This window comes from Phyllopteryx taeniolatus, chromosome 3, assembly GCF_024500385.1.
Source record: "Phyllopteryx taeniolatus isolate TA_2022b chromosome 3, UOR_Ptae_1.2, whole genome shotgun sequence".
NCBI classification, from domain to species: domain Eukaryota; kingdom Metazoa; phylum Chordata; class Actinopteri; order Syngnathiformes; family Syngnathidae; genus Phyllopteryx; species Phyllopteryx taeniolatus.
In genome coordinates, this window is record NC_084504.1 from 22,756,922 (window position 1) to 22,771,488 (window position 14,567).

Here is a 14,567-nt window from a genome sequence, read left to right on the forward strand (position 1 = left end):
TTTTTTTGTGCCACAATGCCGCTAAAAATCTTTCACACTTTTTCAAAAAGGCTGATATTTGACAACCGTGAGTCAAGACCAGCAAGGCGTGTGCCGGACAAACTGTCGCCCGGAGTTCCTAAAGGCTCTGGATGCTGTGGAGCTGTCCTGGTTGACACGCCTCTGCAACATCGCGTGGACATCGGCGACAGTGCCTCTGGATTTGCAGACTGGGGTGGTGGGCACCGTTTTTAAGAAGGGGGACCGGAGGGTGTGTTCCAACTACAGGGGGATCACACTTCTCCGCCTCCATGGTAAGGTCTATTCAGGGGTGCTGGAGATGAGGGTCCGTCGGGAAGTCGAATCTCAGATTCAGGAGGAGCAGTGTGGTTTTCGTCCTGGCCGTGGAACAGTGGACCAGTTCTATACCCTAGACAGGGTCCTCGAGGGTGCATGGGAGTTCGCCCAACCAGTCTACATGTGTTTTGTGGACTTGGGGAAGGCGTTCGACCATGTCCCTCAGGGAGTCCTGTATGGGGTACCGAACCCCCTGATACGGGCTGTTCGGTCCCTGTACGACCGGGGTCAGAGTTTGGTCCGCATATCCGGCAGTAAGTCGGACTCGTTCCCGGTGAGGGTTGGACTCCGCCAAGGCTGCCCTTTGTCGCCGATTCTGTTCATAACTTTTATGGACAGAATTTCTAGGCGCAGCCGAGGCGTAGAGGGGGTCCGGTTTGGTGGCCTCAGTATTGCATCTCTGCTTTTTGCAGATGATGTGGTTCTGTTGGCTTCATCAAGCCGTGACCTCCAACTCTCATTGGAGCAGTTCGCAGCCGAGTGTGAAGCGGCTGGGATGAGAATCAGCACCTCCAAATCTGAGACCATGGTCCTCAGTCGGGAAAGGGTGGCATGCCATCTCCAGGTCGGGGATGAGATCCTGCCCCAAGTGGAGGAATTCAAGTATCTTGGGGTCTTGTTCACGAGTGAGGGAAGAATGGAACGGGAGATCGACAGGCGGATCGGTGCAGCGTCTGCAGTGATGCGGACTTTGTATCGGTCCGTTGTGGTCAAGAAAGAGCTAAGCCGAAAGGCGAAGCTCTCAATTTACCGGTCGATCTTCGTTCCTACCCTCACCTATGGTCACGAGCTGTGGGTCGTGACCGAAAGAACAAGATCCCGGATACAAGCGGCCGAAATGAGTTTCCTCCGCAGGGTGTCCGGGCTCTCCCTTAGAGATAGGGTGAGAAGCTCGGTCATCCGGGAGGATCTCAGAGTAGAGCCGCTGCTCCTCCGCATTGAGAGGAGCCAGATGAGGTGGCTGGGGCATCTGATTCGGATGCCTCCCGGACGCCTCCCTGGTGAGGTGTTCCGGGCATGTCCCACCGGGAGGACCCCGGGGACGACCCAGGACGCGCTGGAGAGACTACATCCTTCGGCTGGCCTGGGAACGCCTCGGGATCCCCCCGGAAGAGCTGGATGAAGTGGCTGGGGAGAGGGTAGTCTGGGCGTCCCTGCTGAAGCTACTGCCCCCGCGACCCGACCCGGATAAGCGGTAGAGAATGGATGGATGGATGGATGGAGGGAACTCATTTAAATAATGAATTCAAATGATTGAAAAAAGAAATACTAATACTATTATAAAAATCCTACTATACCAATAATACTAATAATACCATTGATACAAATTTTTAAAAAACCTAATAAAATTAGTATATTATATTTACCACTGTACCACCACTATTATGAATAATAATATTAATGTTGCCTTGTTTAGCTACACGACAGAGGCAAATTGTTAGAAGCGGTTCTCAGCAAGATGCAGCACAGTTCAACCACAATTAATAAATGTATTGTTAAATTAAATGAAAATGATCATCTTCGCCAAGGCAGTACGGTTGTACTGAATCTCATTAGACTGTGTAGATGTACCTAATGGAGTGGCCAATGAGTGTACAAACAGTAGCTATATGGGTATATATACAGTAGACTGGTTATTAGCCCTCCTCTTGCTGGGATAAGCATCTTATCCTCATTTGCATGCCTTTCCCAGTGCCTTCATTATTTGCATGTGGAGCTGAGGAGATGAACAACAACAAGGAGCTAATCCCAGCAATGTTCCTCGGAGGCTTCCAGCTCCAGGGAGGAAAAGACGCAACTTAAAAAAGCAATCATTGTCCCTCACAGAGCAGATTAACTAACTTTGAAAAGTTACTCCAGGTCTACTTAAGAAACTCCACGTTTGTTGACTCTTCCTTCTTGACCAAATATTTCATTGCGCCCATCCCTTGTCTTCATGGCTCCCCGCTCCCACGTGTGATCCCGCTTGTGTTTACTTGTAATCAAGTAGGAGCTCACCGAGAGGGAGACTCAACAGTCACAACCCCCCAAGTGGGGAGCGCAGCCAAGCTCTTAATGAAACACTGGGACTGCCGATTAAAAGTTATTATTCCGCTGCCGCTGTCACTGAATGGTAGTCGTGGGGCCTTGGAGGTGGGGGAGGGGGGCCTCTATCTATGGGGAGCAATGAGGGGAGAGGAGAGATGAGGGGAAATGGGGCATAAGGCCACATCCACATAGACAAATCTATTTTTTGGGTGTGTCTTTTGGCTTTTCTTTCAGCTGCAACCTATTGCTGTGTCTCAATTGAAGGCTACATTTGAAAGCCAATGATGTCATAATTCTGCGCCAGAAAGAAATTGTTAACTTTCACAATATCAATAAAAAAAAAAGAACACCAATTGATAAAATTGTGCTTTTTCTTTATGTCTGTGTAGATTCTAAGTCATCCCGTTCAGGGTCATCTGCAAAGGTTGAATTGAGGACACTGGACTCTTCTTGTTGATTTTGTTGTGTTTTTTTTCTAGTTTGGTGAAAACGTTCAACAATGATTTAGGCATAACGATTCTCAACTCCTAGCCCCCCTACCATTGTGACGTAAGGTTAAGGGTGGAAACTCTAAAGCAAATCTCCCATGAAGTGTCCCATTACACAATGGCTGAATCTTTGGAAAACACCAACATTTCTACTTTGAATGACGCTACAAATGCAGATGTCGAGTCTAAGAAATGCTAAATATTGGAATTATTTGAAAATGTTTTTGTTAAAACATATTCCCTAATTATTGCAAACTATATCATTAATTTGAAATACAATTACAACAATTACATTTTTGCTAAATGCGAAATATTTTTTAATATTTAAGTACATCAAATTCAAAAAATGCTCACATATTTTGAAAACACTTTTTAAAAACTTGAACTTCATTAAATGATGAAATATACTATAAATACTGTATACAAAATACTTTTTATTTTTTAAAAAAGCAACTATATATTTTCTCTACTAAATACCTTTAAAATAATTAAAATAATTTTCACAAAATACAAAGTAAAAATTTTAAATACTTAAAATGTACACAATAACCGTAAAACAAAACATAAAATAAATATTTCCTTTACAAAATGAACATTTTTACAAACAATTTTAGAGCTTAGAAAATGGCAAATATTTACATATGTTTTACAAAATGAAAATACAATTTTTGCTTTTGTTATTGTATGTTTAAAAAGAAGATGCACACTACAGTATTATTGCCTTAATATATGTATTTTTGGAATGAGAGTTCTTAGCACATGTGCGCATAGGAAGAGGAGCTATGTTGAGGTATGTGAACCACTACACTACCCATGATCCTGGGGAGAAAGACAGGACATGATTGTAAAACATTCACACTCATTTACTTTAAGCAAAACAGAGACTGTCTAACTAAAAAAAAAAAAAAACCTTGCCACCAAAGCACTTTATTAAAAAAGTGCACCTAAACATGAAGGACAGCAAAGGTAAGACCAAACAATAACATCTATTTGCCTTTTCTGTCAGAAATTGTATGATTATGTGAACTCTGTGCAAAAATAATGTTGAAAGAGAGCCACGCTTTCCCTCCGCCGCCTCACGCACGGCAAAGACGGCCTCCTGCGTCGCCTGCATAAAACATGAGCGGTCTGTATGGACTGTCGAGGGGGAAACACTGTGCGCAGGGCTCACAATGGGAAGCGGGAGAAACCGTATGTGTACACACATAATGTGTATTCCTAATGGATGATTACATAAGTCCTGCGGGGTTCGTCGTATTTATTTTCCTCCTCAAGACCAAAAGAGCTCACTTGTTCATGCACTCCAATACAATTTAAAAAAAACTTGTACTGGGACACACAAGGGGCTTTTGTGTCCGTTTTCGCTTGCTTTCGGGGCACACAATTCCGTCATAATTTTAGCCCATTGTGACCAGACTTAAGGCGGCCATTTACACCAAAGAAAGAGAGCCGCCAGTGTGCGAGCCTGACCTCAGCATGCTACTCCACAACTCTTGTTTTCTGCCATCCATATCCTGTATATGCGATAAATGTGCACTCCACTTAAAGACTAATATGGCACGTTTCTCCTGAGCTGTTTTAAGAGTAAGAATGACTTTGGAGATGAGATGCAAGCTCCCCACAGGAAGGCCAAAGCTGAGATTCAAATCCGATCCTCAGAAATGTTAGGCACACGCGCTAACCACGAGGTCACAGTGTTGACCAGCAGTGATTCAAATACAATTACAGTACTGTAAAAAAAAAAAAAGAAAAATCTTCAAATTGACAATAGGGAAAATTGGTGAGCAATTAATGTACCGGAAATTTTTTGGATTTAACTTTGAACGGGATGGAAGAATCTCTTTCTGAATGTGCTGTTTCCAAGCCAGTGTGGGTTTCCATGGTACGGATAGAGCCCAACTGCCAGGATGAGACTGAATCAACAGCGTAAAACTCCACACAGTAAGGACAAGATTCAACCCTGGACCTCTGAACTGTGAGGCATGCATGCTAACCAGTAGTCCACTCTGTTGTACTTGGATGCATCAATAAAGAAAAAGTCTCACTTTCATTGAAGATTTAAAAATGTGGAATTGAGACCAAGAACCTGCAGTACAGTGCATAGGTCTTAGGTCACCATTGAAATTGCTGTTTTAGCATTGCTGCAGTGAGAAACAATGTCACTGAGTTGAGCGCGGACCTCCACCAAGGCCGAACCAGGGCTGAAAAGGATTCCATTAATAGGCAGTGTGCAGAACGCTGCGATGGATTGTCCTGCTACCAATTCCAATGAATTATAGATAAACGAGCATCCAGAGAGATATCGTGTTGCCTTTCAAAGTGTGGTGAGCTAAGAAGCCGAGGAAGTGTCTTTGGAGGTGAAACTGTATCCCTCTCAAGGGGTGCGGGAGGTGGTCTGGGAGTCCAGCCATTTTGATGCATTTACATCTTAACAACCTTTCTGCATAATTGAAAAAGTGCTTCTCTTGATCTGCGATATGGTAATGGCTTTGCATTTTTGCTAGTGACTTTCTGGGTCTCAGAGGGAGCATCTGTCTTTGCGGAGACAGAAAAGACCCGCACGTGTCACCCCTCCATCTTTGAGTTCTCCAAATGCATTTGACCGTGTATTTTCACAAGTGGTTGACGTCGACTGATTACAAGATCCAGTAAATCTTCAAACAGCAGTGGACGGAAGGAGGGAGCAGCGGAGGGGGAAATGGCAGTGGGATGGGGGCGGAAGGATCAAGGATAGGGGCAGACTTTTCATGTGGTTTCATCCCACTCTAAATGGCTTCCAGAAGCGAGCGCGCTGCAAAGCCTCAGCGCTTAAATCAAAGCTTGTGATGACATGCTACTGGTTTAGTCAAGTTGGGCGCATAAGACGTACAGAGTCAAAGGTGATCCTTTGTTCTGAACTGCCAGACTAGGAGGTAAGGTGAGCCAACGCACGATGGGCCCTCAGAAGTTAAACAAAATCCAATACAAGAGGCTGGCTTTTTGAACAAATTTGATCCATATAAAAAAAAACATCTACCACACAAAATCATGCGTATTAGGTTAACTGAAGACTCTAAAATTGTCCATAGATGCGTATGTGAGGGTAAATGGCTGTTTCTCTATATGTGCCCTGCCGGCCATTTCAAGGGTGTACACCATCTCTCGCCCAATGTCAGCTGGGATAGAATCCAGTTCACCGTATTGAGAACAGATAATGGAAATACAACACTTCGTTTCGGAAGTTGATGTTTTAATTTTCAGTTTAGTGTCGTGTGTAAAAAAAAATAATAATAATAATAATTGCTATAAATAACTGTTGTTAATAGTAAACAAGATATGGTGAATCTTTCCTTTAACGAGTACCGTTTTGCGATTAAGTTTTAGTTCTGTTGCCATTACATTTACATTCATGTTAGGTTCATTGAAGACTGTAAATTGTCTGTAGTTGGGGATGTGAGTGATTGTGATTGGCCAGCAACAAGTCCAGGTTCTACCGTATTGCCAAAAGTCAGCCGGGATAGGCTCCAGCTCATCCTAACCCTAATGAGGACAAGTGCTATAGAAAATGGATGGATGGAAATACAGTAATGCTTCACGGTGGAATAATAAGCACATCAGCCTCAATTATCGCACTACTCGTCACTTTAAACCGCATACTCTCAGTGCCCTTTGCATAACGGTCATTGCACCGGACTATTGCGATATTAGCCATTCGAACTGCTCTAAGTGCTAGAGGACTCTGCATCTTTTTGCACAATTGTTGTTTGTTGTTGTTTTTTGTCAATGTCTTTATGTCTCCAAAGTGTTCTCTGTAAATTGACTGTCTGTTGTACTAGAGCGGCTCCAACTACCGGAGACAAATTCCTTGTGTGTTTTGGACATACTTGGCAAATAAAGATGATTCTGATTCTGATTCTGATTCTGATTCTGATTCTGATGTCAGATCGGGGTTCAACTTACATTTGGATCACAATGAAAAGAAGAGACGCAGCTCTGGATTGTTTCTCAACATTTGGACAATGGCGAGTGCAACAATTTTGCTAAAATTCCAAACTTTTCCATTTCTGAGGGTCCAATGTATCGGCAGAGAACATAATGAGAACCTCATGGACGAGCAAAAGATTCCATTTTGTGACACAATATTTTATGTCGCATTGTTTTACCAGCCCCAAAGCCGCAGAGATTAAAACCACTTCTCTAGATGCCGCCTGAGATTTCCACAAAGTCTTTACTGTCCGACATGAAGGGGGGTTTGATCTGTGCAAATAGACCCAAAAACATGACAGGTGACACGCCATCAGCGCCATCTTTCATCTATATATGAGGACGCCAACGCAGCGCAGCATCAAAACAAATAACTCAACTCAAGAGGACGGCTGACAGATGAATACGCTCGTCCGCGGCAATGTAAACAGCTCGGCAGCCGAGTTTGTCTGCTGTGTGTTTGTACAGATGCAACCAACCCCATTGCATCTCCTCTTATTCTTAATTGGATGATTAACACAAAAGTGGCAACAGTTAAACATCAGGTCAAAAGGCGTGAAGCCAAACAACGGCACTTCTCAGAAATAAACATCTGTCACGGGCAAATATGCCCTCATTGTGCACACGCTTGACCTATGAGGCAACACATCCACGCCGTCGTCACCGGCGCAATCGCTTAGCCATTTGCCAATTAGACTGTTCTCTTCAAATGCATGGGCTGGCCACCAATCAAATGTAAAGTGAGGAAACCATACGAGCGGAGGAGAGAACGTGTTATGTGCTCCATGACATAGCTGAGTTATCTTTATGTAACTATAGCTACTGCTCTCATTTCCAACTTTTAAGGGAATAAAAAAGCTTGAATCTGTATTGAATACTGCTGTGGGTGAAGAGGCTAAAAGGCTCACAAAAAACACTTGTGGCGGGGTGATTGTGAAATGTCTATAAAACAAAACTGGGCATCATGAGGGCCTTCACACCAGACTGTTTATTGTTATACTGAATCACTTTTTGTGGGGCCTCAACATACTCGAAAATGTATCCCATTTTTGCACGCTTATGTATTCTAGTGAACATTTATGTTTTGGGAGGGGGGGGGATTCCCGAACACAAACCCCAAACACTCACTCAGTAGTGCCCCCTGGAAAGTTAGAAAACATTTGCCCCCGACAAGTTTGACTGAGTGACACGAAATTTGAGGAACATAGCTAACTTAACAGGACGTATGAAAATGTCTGAAGGACCCATGCCAGAAATTGAACAGGAAGATGGCCATTTTGGTTCAGGGCTTGTACTTTGATTAACTTCTCTTGGGGAATTCATCTAGATGAGCGTTAATCGGAAGAAGGTATACTCGACCAGTGTTTCCGAACTTTTATTTAGCCTACTTTGTTAGGCCTACAGTAAAACTTTCGTTTTCGTCTGACACAACCGAATCATACAAAACCTGAGGCAATATAAAAATACATAGAATTATACCAAAGATTAAATTCAATTAATGTGTTCCAGACACTCAAAAATTCTAAAAGAAAATACATTTAAAGAGAAAAACTTTTGAAATTAATATAAATGACTAACAAAAAGGATAAAATAACACTAAACATCACGTTTACCTTCATTGGGTAAATTGGTTTGCACTTAGCGCCATCCTACCTTCAAGGCACTCAAAGCGCTTTGACATCATCTCCTCATGACACAGTATGAGGAGCAACTGGGGTTTCAGTAGCTTTCACAAGGACACTTTGGCAAGGTCATAGAATAGAACCCACAACCTTCGTGCTGAGAAACAACCACTCGATCGCCTGAGCCAAACCGTCATGCTCACTGAAGACTTTTGATGGCTTATAAACAAATCATTTTCAAACAGTTAAGTGAAATTGGTTATTTCCTGCAGCACACCTGATGATCTCTCATGGCACATGAACGTGTCACAGTACACAGGCTGGGAATCATTGTACTAAACAAATGGGCAACGCTAATTTGCCAAGCTGCTTTTCCTATGCCATCACGTGTGGGGGGTGTATGGCATTCAAGTTTGATGATCATTTGGAGGATTCACCGTGAAATAAAGGAGTGCGAGGGCCTGATCATTACAGCTTGCAGCTGTAATTCTTATTGACACTAATGGGTCCCTCGCTTCCTCCATCCATCCCTTAAGTCCTGTGCAATGTCACTGTATCCACAGTCAGAGCCATGGTGCTAATTACATACACAACGTCATACATGTAAGTCCTCCCTCTGAGTCACAATCAATACAAAGTTTGTTTCAAGAGCCGCTAATGTCTGTGGCTCCGATGAAGACAGCCAGGACACGCTGCGATCGATACAGCCCCGGTCATACTGGTTTTTATCGCCTTTCTTTCTAGCTGTCATCAACGTTTAGGAGACCTCCCCGTTGCAAAAGAAGCAATTACCACAAACCTTTCCCATCAGGACTTTGGCTCTGTTCCATTCATCTCAGACTGTGTCGTCGAGTACATGGGTCTTTTTTTAATTAACCTTTTTTCCCCAAAATAATAACAATGCACGTTGTTCAGAGCATGCAAAAGAAAAAGGTGGTGCTTCTTGCTGTGAGACCTCTTAGCCATTTTAAACACAAAATAGGTAAAAGTTAATAGAAAAACAATTATGAAAACTAGTCCTCTTGTTGCAAGGCGGAGTTCAGGGTACATTGTTTTTTTGTTTGTTTTGTTTGGTCACTTTCCATTTACCGTATTTTCACGACCATAGGGCGCACCGTATTAAAAGGTGCAGTCTCAGTTACGGGGTCTATTTCTGTATTTAACACATACATAAGGCGCACCGTATTATTGGGCGCAGGCATGGTAAAACATACGCTAGCTTAAAACATATGGTAGCATGCATGCATGCCAAAAGAATGTTTTTAAAACGGCAGCGGAAGCAAAACTGAGTTCGGTTGTACTTTATTGAAGTATTTAACAATGTACTCACGTTATTTTTTTGATCAATCCTCATCCACAAATCCATCAAAGTCCTCATCTTCTGTATCCGAAATGAACAGCTGGGCAAGTTCTCCAACAAACACCTCGGGTTCCCTCTCGTCATTGTCAGAGTCAGTCTCGTTGCCGGGGGGCTGTTCAGCAATGATGCCGGCTTTCGCGAAAGCTCGGACAACAGTCAAAGCGGAGACCTTAGCCCAACCATCCACAATCCATTCACATATGGTGGCGTTACTCGCCCGGCGTTGACTCACAGTCTTAGTTGCACTTGGTTTTTCACAGCTGCTGTGAGATGGGCGCGCATGGAGTCACAGATCAACGGGGACGGTGACCTGTGGAAAAAACCATCCGGTCTCTTTACGAACACCTCACTCAGCCACTCTCTCATTTTCTCCTCGTCCATCCAGCCCTTTTGATTGGCCTTAACGATGACTTCGGCTGGAACCTTTTCTTTATGCAGCGTCTTCCTCTTAAAAATCACCACAGGTGGCAGTTTCTGTCCATTACCATGGCAACCAAGCACAACATTAAAAGCCGACTTCTCGTGCCCCATTGTGGTCCCCTTCTTCTCTACAGTGTGGTTCACCGGGATGTCGAAAGTGAGCGAAAGTGAGCGGCACCTCGCCCATGTTGGTGATGTGGTTGGGCTGGATGTGTCTTTTTACTGCAGTAGGAGCCGAAGATGGCCACCTTTTCCTTGTAATCCGCCGTAAATTGCTGCGCCACGGTAGTCCTTGCCCGGGTGGATAGATGGCGCCGTTTCATAAAACGAAAGCAGCAAGACGCCCTCAGTCGAATGGTGACTGTAGAGACGCTTCTCCCTGCTGTTCTTTGATCATTAATCCATCGCTCAAGTTGGTCTTCCAACTCGGACCACCTCGCCTTGTTTCCGCGGAAACTCAGCTTTGTCTTCTTGACTTGGCGAAGCTCGTTTTCCTGCTTCCTCCACTTTCGAACCATGGATTCGTTTATCTTAAATTCTCTCGCGGCTGCTCGATTCCCATGTTCCTCCGCATAACTGATAGCTTGCAGTTTGACCTGTGCTTCGTAAGCGTGTCTCTTCATAGGTGCCATTTTCGGGGGTCCTTAGCCAAACCGATGTTGTTTTGCACAATGCACACCCCGGCGCTATATACCTACTGGGGGCGTGCCTTTAGCATCCTCCTTCACGCGCACCCTTCCCCCCTTTACGTCCGCATGCTGTCCTTAGTCACGTCCACCTTTCCTCTATATAAGCAGCGTGTCGGCAGGGAACGCTCCCAGCCAGTCAAGCGGAGCGCTCATCAAAGTCACACATAAGGCGCACCGCATTATAAGGCGCCCCGTCCATTTTGGAGAAAATTTAAGACTTTTAAGTGCGACTTATGGTAAGTCTTCTTTTTTGCTAGCTGGATGTCTATGGAAATATTGAGGGAATTTCTTTATTTTTCAAGCTAATGTTAGCATGTTAGCATTTTTGTCTTTTCTAGCCATGTAATCTCAAATGTTACAATGACAAATAGGCTCGACCAGGAGTGGTTTGTGTCACCTATGTAGTATCTGCTTCGCACTAGATATACTACTTCATAGAATTGGGTAGTACGAGCTTTTTGTCAGTGAAATAGAGCTGTGCCGAGCCAAGTAAGCACTGTGCAGTGGATTTTTTTTTGGTGGAGTAGTCCTTCCGCATTCTGGAGTAGTCCTTCCACATTCTAAAAACAAATTAAATTAGGTTCATGGAAGACATTTTCCATCAGGGTGGATGTGAGCTTTAATGGTTGTTCGTCTATTTGTGCCCTGTGATTGACTGGCGACCAGTCCAGGGTGCACTGTGCCTCTCGCCCAAAGTCAGCTTGGATAGGCTCAAGGCTCTCTAAAGAGGACAAGCCCAGAAAATGGAGGCAGGGATGGATGAAATTTGATATTTAATCACTCGTCTGTATTCGATATAAAATACATACAACTCTATAGATATGATGGTTTAATGTTGTGGTGTGGATCAAAGGGCAAATTGCATTGAGTTTTCTCTTTGTTCAATAAGTGCCCAAAGTTCTGTCCATCGCCATCTCTTCCTGTATGTCTCCCTTATATATTTCTCCCCGCTACCCATTTTCCCCCCTCGCTCGCTCTTGGCCCAGCCAACAGCTTCATTGTCTTTAGGTCGGGGGTGAACAATGTCAGCCCACACGAGGCCCCAGTGCGGTCCCGGCTGAGAAGGCAGGGGAGCGCCACAGAACACCCATAATTCAACGTTTCAAGCAGGCTGCCCGATAAAGAGAAGCCTCACACATGGCTGCCTATGTGGGTCAGCCTTGGATCATTTGCAGAGGAGGAGGCCAGAGACTGGCACCAGATTCACCCTACACCCCGCACCCCAATGTGTGAATGAGTGAATGTATCGTCTTCGCCCTGGAAGCTGGAGACCAGACCCCCCCACCCCCTCATCCCAGCCAACTCTTCTATGGGAAATCTGTCCTCTGCTGCCTTCCTCAGAGCACCCGCCCCCACCACCACCCCCCACCCCCGCCACCCTCCGTCCTCTAACCGACTGCACCCAGATGCCTTTGTGAGCTCCGGGACAAAACAGGGGGCGCTTTTGGGGCCACCAATTAGTCCTCCCCCATGGGGTGACATAGCCGATGAATAGAGGGACCTCCAAACCGTCCACGCATATAATCTCAGCTGTCTCTTTAGAGGCGACACTGTCACAAGCACACAGATTCAACCTTGTTTTCGCAGGAGTCCGATTCTTGATTTAAAGGCACGGCTCGTTAGTGCGAAAAAAGAAAAAAAAACGAGCACCCGGATGCAGGCGAGCCACTTTGTCACAGCGGAATTTGTTCCTCTTCATGTGGGTTCATCCCGGAAGATATACAAGGATGACTTTCAGACAAGGTGATTTTTTATTTGTTTTAACCCCATCAATCAACGAGTGACATGAGCCACAATAGAGAGTGGGAATCCATTACCAAAACAAACAAAGACATAGCAAGACAGTCTACTGCAGGAAGCTCAAGCACAAGGGGTGACTGTGTAAACTAAAGTGGTGATTGAGAAGGCCTGGGGAGGATGGGGGGGTGGGGGGGGGGGGGGGGGGGGGGGGGGGGGGGGAATCACCTACAGCATGTACAGCTGCCGGAGAAAACGTCTCAGATGTTGAGACGTCTTAATTGTTGCTCAACAGCGCTTTTGACGAGCAGAGAATAACACAGATGTTTTCGGAAGCCATCTGAAAAGAATTGCAATACAAGCAGTTACGCCATTCAATCATGTTAAAAACGAAAATCTAAGAGTTTGTTGAAGAATGTGCAGCTAGTCTGGAAATAAGAATGATTCAGTGCACCCACTAGACACAACATTAGGTACACTTGCACAACCCAATTAGAGAACTGTGTAACTACCAAGACACTAATGCTCAGTTTTGATTGACACCATCAGAGAAGTATTCATTGATGAATATGTTTATTATTATGACTGTAGTTTCTGTGGGCTTGGAACCAAATGGGACACTTAAACTTGAGTCGAAATAGGTACCACGTCTATAAGGCTGGATTTACACTGCAGGTTAAAGGTCTTTAAAAAATTGCCATCCATTTTCGATAGTGCTTATCCTCATTAGGGTCACAGGTGAGCTGGAGCCTATCTCAGCTGACTTTGTACGAGAGGCCGGGTTCACCCTGGAATGGTCGCCAGCCAATCGCAAGGCACATATCGACAAACAAGCATTGGCATTCACATCAATGGACATTTTAGAGAATTCAATGAAACTAAAAGCTATGTTTTTGGAATGCAGGAGGAAGCCAGATTACCAGAAAATTCTAACCACTAGTTCCACCCAGATGAAAAAGTTATTGAACCAAAAAAGGTACTACAATAATTTTCTGTGGTGAAAATTCCCAAGTCATCGAAAGCATTAAAAAGGCACCCCAAATATTAGAAACATCTCTCAATATGATGCGGTGCCTGCAAACTACAATAATAAACATATTGCTACATAAATCCCTATTTCTGATGCAGCTCTTGTGTTCGATCGCCCGTTGTGTGTCTCTAAATGCCATTTCATTCCATTTTCCTCAGGAACGATCAACTTTAGGGAGCTTATGAAGCGATGCAAACCCAAAGACAGCGTAAGAACTTCTTCAGCGCTGCAATCTGCTCGCATCTCTTCTCAAATGTCAGACGTGACGACAAGTAGACGTCACTAAGTCATCTCATATCTGCTCGAAAAGACTCACATTTATGGAAAATGTGAACGTGTTTACCTTTGAGCAACTGAACAAGCTGAAGACGATCATAATGCAGGACACAAATAGAGTGAGATGTATTATATAAGATTTCTCGAAACTTGCTAACATTTCAGTGTGAGTTTTCTTCGCAGTGAACCCCCCAACACCACCGCCCCACTCCTACGCGCGCACACACACCCTGAATAAAAAAGAATCAAGGAGAAGCACATAAGCTCTTTGTTGGCGGCCATCAGCCGAGAGCACAGCCAGGCTATTTTATGCTCGGCTGGAGAGTTAGGCAGCGATTTATCTTTGTTTCACGTCGCATACCTGAGGAATACTCTTCTATTCCCAAACAATGTGAGGGGGTAAAGGGCAAGTAATTTATGGACTAAAATTCCAAACCCCCACACCAAAAAAAAAAAAAAGAAAAAAAAAGAGGTTCAGGGTGTTGTGATGAGAGGCTGTTGGTGTCAAGCGTTCACACGTGAAGAGAAGGAGATGTTAGGTGCAAGGCAATAGATCCATACAAGACGTCCAGAGCGAGACCTAAAATAGCCTGGGCCTTAACCCAAATGATAGGAATG

At 44.4% G+C, this 14,567-nt stretch overlaps 1 protein-coding gene across 6 annotated transcripts in view; it reads right to left on the reverse strand.

Annotated features, from left to right (window-relative positions):
- The window catches only part of sema6a (sema domain, transmembrane domain (TM), and cytoplasmic domain, (semaphorin) 6A), a 143,053-nt gene that overhangs the window by 102,927 nt on the left and 25,559 nt on the right, over positions 1 to 14,567 (reverse strand). Inside the window, exon 1 of one of the 6 annotated variants that reach the window (XM_061767680.1) lies at positions 9,768 to 10,667. The exons of 4 other annotated variants lie outside the window; for them this stretch is intronic. The gene's annotated coding sequence lies outside the window, so the exon portion shown is untranslated. Of the gene's footprint in view, positions 1 to 9,767; positions 10,668 to 14,567 lie in introns of those variants that run through there. One more of the 6 variants, XM_061767681.1, reaches the window with a different exon arrangement.